The sequence below is a fragment of the Podarcis raffonei genome, chromosome 2 (assembly GCF_027172205.1).
Source record: "Podarcis raffonei isolate rPodRaf1 chromosome 2, rPodRaf1.pri, whole genome shotgun sequence".
In the NCBI taxonomy this organism is placed as follows: domain Eukaryota; kingdom Metazoa; phylum Chordata; class Lepidosauria; order Squamata; family Lacertidae; genus Podarcis; species Podarcis raffonei.
The window spans coordinates 68186711-68192710 of NC_070603.1; positions in this window are offsets into that span (position 1 = coordinate 68186711).

Below are 6000 nucleotides of genomic sequence, written 5' to 3' on the forward strand. Positions count from 1 at the left end.
ATTTAGGTCCATTGATTTTAAGTTTGTCTACTCCAAGTAAAACAGTTGGATACATCCCATAGTCTGACCTGATAAAAGGCAGTTTCCTGATTCTGGTGTCATCCTCCCTTTAGAGATCACCTTGTTATCTTTGAGCTCAGGGAGATTCTATTATATTCATAACAATGTATTTCAGAGATAAATGAACAGTGAAATGTGCACAAACTGAATTTTCCAACTGTGAGAAGCTAGAAAGATGAAAATTTGTGAATGGTTTTTGCTTTTGCTTTTTTTTAAGGCACTAGAGGGCACAAGCTGCACCAAATATACACTGATTCCTAGAATATTCAGCATCCAAGTGGGCCTGTGTAGATAACTGTAGCAAAAAGCAATAATGTGCATTCTAGTCTTAGTAAAGCACAATGTTTAAGACCAAGATGCTGTTTTGCAATTTTTTATATATGAGGCTGACATGGTTTTCTATTTAAAAACTATTAAAACTAGTATAGCTTGTTCAAAATATTATCAAACCATCAAAAATAATTCAACAAAAAATTAGAATTAAATTGCTAGAAGGCTAAACCTCATGGAATAAGCATGTCTTAAAACATTTTCTAAAAGCAAATGAGACAGTTTAACAGTGCGCCTCAATGAGAATGGAACTGGATATCTTTTTAAAAAGTGGGTTCTTAATGTACAACCCCACTGAACGTAATTTTAATCTAAACTAAAACTGGGAGATGGAGGGTACTCCTTTCCATAGTTTGAAACTTAAAAAACGAAACCCAACTAAGCATACTCCAAAGGTGACAATGGCAAGCGATAGGTTGACTTTAGCCAAAGTTGGACTGCCAAGTTCCTGGGAGACTGAGCCGCTTCCTGCCCCTAAAAGTGTTCCCAAGAAAACGTGCTTCTTCCCCTCTCTTGGATGCCATCCATTGATTTATATGGATGAAAGTAAAGTTGTGTACTTGGAACATTTTTAGGATGATACCTAAATATTGCATGGGCATCTGCATGAAAGGGGAGGGGAACAGGCTGGATTCTTACAGAAATTTGGGGGTCACTGTGCCTGTACTTTTGCCTCATATTTCAGTTTCTACAAATGTATGAAAAACATTTAAAAAAAGAAATCTGGGGATTATTACTTATCTGTGGGGTGTGGGGGACACCAGCCTTCCCACCTACCCCATGGGCACTCATGCTCGCTTGAGAGGAGCAGGTTTTCCCCTCCTGTCAGTCAATAGTCTTGCTGTTAGGATAATCTCTTCTTGGTTCTACAGAACTCCTCTGATGCTTTGAGAAAACTAGGCCTTAAGAGTTTCACCATGTCGCCACTGGAAGCTGCTGGGTGGAGAGGAGGGTGACTAGTTATGGAAGCTACTGTGAACTTTTCATAACATACAGATACTGGAGATTCCCCACCCCGCTGGCCCAGCACCCATTTTCTTTGCTTGTCACCCCCTCCCCATAAAGGTCCCTAACACATGCTTGATTAACTGGTTGGATTAAAAAAGAAAAAGCAGCCAGGATTAAAAATTTGCCTCAGTTTATGTCAGTTTATTTCTGAGAGGTAGAATACATTAGATAAGAAGAGATTGTTAGGTCCAGCCTGCCTGTCTTTGTGAATAGGCAGGAGCCTAGTGGGATTTCTTGGAAACACCAAATTTATGGTTATGCGTGCTGCATGCCAGTTGTTCTCATCACCTGCCTTGGAAAGGAAAGGAAGAAAGAAGAAAAATTACTGTACATTATAGTAGTGGGTTCCTCCACACTTCCACTTGTCCCACTGCTTCCCCTGGGGAAACCCACTCCTTACTGCTGAATTGGAGCAAATGTCAGTTAGGTTTTCTGCAGATGGATGTTTGCTCCAATTGAGAGGTAGAGTGGCTTTCCCAGGGAAAGTGGTGGGCCGAATGGACCCATGCCTAGACCGCAGGACAAGCGAAGTGTGGATGAAAGTAATGAAGACAAGTAATGAAACTCTGATGTCCCTGGCCTACCAACAACCTTACTCCCCCACCCCCATACTTTTGACTCATTATGCAATATACCACATTTGTGAACATGTAGGGTGGTAGTCAACTATGAGGAGATGTACTGAAATTATGGGACCCAACTTAATCACGTTCATTAATTTCAGTGGGTGTGCTCTTGAGTAAAACTTGAATGCCACCCTTACATTTTAATTCAGTGGTGTGGAACCTGGGGCCTACCAGATGGTTGTGGGACTTCCATTCCTGACCGGGGTCAATGGAAGTTGGAGTTCTCCACCCCTAAGTTAATTTGAGCTGTGACTCAACAGGACTTAGACCTGTGATCTATTTTCAGTAAAAGACCTAACCTTGGAACATCATGAATTCAATAAACTTGTTGAAAGGGTTGGGTGTGTTTTAAGCCCTGGCCAGTGCCTCCCATGCAGCACAAACACATCTAGAATCCACCAAAAGTGCAAGGCTTCTGTGACGAAAGAGAAGTCTTTGGTGTTTGGATTTAGTAGTTTGTGTTGAGGGGAAACATTCAATAACACTGAAATGGGCAAGTTGAGGCTACACACCTAACCCTGCTGCTGCTAATTTGGTGGCAGTGCTGGCCGTCTCTCTGTGTCTCCCTCTGCTTCACTCCAAGCAATATTGACGTTCCTCAGAGAAAGGTGTTCTTGGTGATGTGGCTTAGGAGACTGCCTGCACTGTGGCCACTTCCCCTCAGTGTCTAGAAATGATCCTGAAATTTAGTTAAAAGTTTACAGGAAAATCGATGGTGGCTTAGGCACTCTCCAGGGACCCTTTGCCCAGAATGCCTCATTCTGAGGAAATACCCTGTCCTTCAGAACATTCTTGAAATGACTGAATCCACAGTCTTTGTGAATGTGGTGGGTGGACAACCATAATGGTTCTGTCTCTGTGAGGGTACCCTAAAGGAGTCTAACATCAACACCATGACCAGGTGATGACCTTGAGATGTTTGGATTTCCTACAAGAAATCCCCCTACATTGATGAATAAGAATTTGTATTATGGAAAAGGGGGATCATCAGATGACCCTAAAGTTGTAATACAGAAAACATACGAGCTTACCTATTTTTTACATTTCCCATGGTGCTTTATGCCAAGGTTAAAGTTTTTAGTTTTCCTGGGGGGAAAGAGACAGAGAGTACATAAAAAGAACATCTCCCCAAAATACAGGTTGTTAAAGGAGGCAGCATGGAGCTAAAAGTGGAATATTCACACGGCTAATAATAATACAATAGGACTCACGAGCTGTTATATTATGTGGGCCACAGCTCAGGTAAAGAGCACATGCTTTTCATGAAGAAGGTCTCAGGTTGCATACAGAAAGTCTCAAGTCTCTGCAGAAACTTTTGTCTGAAACCTTAGAGACCTGCTACCAGTCAGTCTACACTAGGAGTGGGGAACCTGTGGCCCTCCAGATATTGGAGGACTACAACCATGGCATGGGAGAACAACAACATCTGGAGGGCCATAGGTTCCCTAGGCCTGGTATAGACAGTATTGAGCTAGATGGACCAATGATCTGACTTCCTATAAGGCAGCTTCTTACGTTCTTCATCATCTAGGTGACTTTTGACTTGATTGCATGCATTGAGACAGGCCATTGGACTGGTGTCAATTCTCTTCCCCACCCACTCTGCCAAATAACACTCACCAGATTTCTGAACATAACAAGCACCTGTTGTTGTACGTCTTATTATCTGTGCCACAGACAGGCCCAGAATCATGGAATCGGTAATGAAATTTGAGGCAGGTGGAAGACCTATGGAACCAATGTGGCACGAACCAGGAGCAGTCAACCTGAAAATATAGTAACTGAGTGTTCAACACACCCACTGAATGTCTGGCCTTGTGGTAACTGAATGCAGGATGGAATGGCGTAGCTAAGGATGCTTACTTATTTAAAGTCTTTATAACCTGCCCTCCATCAGAAGTTCATAGGGTGGGAAATGCAATTAAATGATGACTCAAAACTAAAACAGATCACACACAAAACCCATTATTAAAACATCAACAAATGCTTTCAGGGAACAAAAATCACATTTTCTTTTCTTTTTAAAAGCCTTTTATTTAATATTGAGGCAGCTTGGTATGGGAGAAGCTATTCTTTCAGATATCTGGGCCCCAAGTCATTTAGGGCTTTATATATCATCATAAGCACCTTGAATTGGGCCCAGAAGAAAATGGGCAATAGTGCAGTTCTTTCAAAATAAGTGTTATATGCGTGTGGCCAGCCATACCCATTAGTGTATTTTGCACCAGTTGAAACCCCTGGACCATTTTCAACAGCAGTCCCACATGAAATACATTACAATAGCCGAATACAGATATAATGGAGTACTATGGCTAGGTGTCAAGTGACAAAGTTGGTTACAGGAGCAACTCCCCACTAAGCTACAGACCTCTACTCCTTCAAGGGTAATGCAGCCTGACCTGGAACAGGACATCTTAGCTGGACAGCTCAGATGGTTAGAACGTGGTGCTGACAACACCAAGGTTGCAGGTTCGATCAGCTACATATTCCTGCACTGCAGGGGGTTGGACGAGATGATCCTAGGGCCCCTTCCAACTCTATGATTCTATGACAGGCATAGGCAAACTTGGCCCTCCAGATGTTTTGGGACTACAGTTCCCATCATCCCTGACCACTGGTCCTGTTAGCTAGGGATCATGGGAGTTGTAGTCCCAAAACATCTGGAGGGCTTAGTTTGCCTATGCCTATTCTATGATATATCTCTCTAAAACCCAGACCCATAAACCCATTACCCACTGTACCTCTGTCTTGGCTGGATTCTCTTATTCTTATTTTTTTTTAATTAACTGACATGAAATCCAAAACGTGAAATGGTAGAAGGCTGCTTACGTAGAGTATGAGAAAGTCTCTCTCTCTCTCTCTCTCTCTCTCTCTCTCTCTCTCTCTCTCTCTCCCTCCCTCCCTCTCTCTCTCTCTCTCTCTCTCTCTGTGTGTGTGTGTGTGTATTAATAGTCAAATATCAATCTGTCCTCAGTAAGTTGTTCCATAGCATCCCATCCATTTGAGTGGCTATCTTCAGAGAACATATATGTACAATAAAATGTTGCCACAGTGCATTAAGAGAGTCTGTGTCTGTCTGACCATCAACCTCAATGTATAGGCTCACATCCAGCCTACTGCATGCCAACAGTAGTACTGCCTCTCCTCCTTCAGGTGGAACAGAGGGAGAACACTGGATGCCATCCGCACACTGGAGACAGAACACCTTGCTCCAGATACCCTCATCACTGCTGCCAATGGCTTTGTATAAAGGTTAGCATAGGAGACAAACCTTGCAGAACACCGCAGGTCAGCTTCCATAGGGCCAAGCAAAAGTTTCCCATTGCTACCCTCTGAAACCACATTTGGAGCTAGGAGTGGAACCAATATGAGGTGTACCTCCAACCAGTGATGCTGCTCCAAGACAATACTATGATCAATGGTTTTGGAATTCACTGAGAGATCAAGAGGAATCAATAGAGTTGCACTCCCCATCGCTCTTTCTCAAGACAGATAATCCGTCAGGCTGACCAAGGCAATATCAGTGCCAAACCCAGTCCTAAATCCAGATTCAATCACTCTGAAGGAGTTCACCACCTCTAAGACCACCTTAGCTAGCCTATGATTCAGCCTGTCTAGACATCATAATGTGCAATTGAACAAAATGAAACATTTATGCATATATTTATAGATACATTGTGAACTTTTAATTTAAAAGGGCAGAATTTATTTTTACTTAAATAAATGCCTGCATGCATAAATTAAACATGGAAGCAAGTACCTTTATCTTGCATTGTTTCCGATCTCTTATGCCAATGCCAGACCCTCTTGCCCTACATGAAAGTAGATATTAAGGTTACTTTCAGTGATCAAGTCAAAGGTCAGAACTTCCCCAAGGCATTTGGTACCTGAGACAAAGGACACCTCCCTACCATTCCACATGCAGTTCCATACTTATAAAAACAAGTAAAATAATCCCAAACAAAAGCAGCACAGT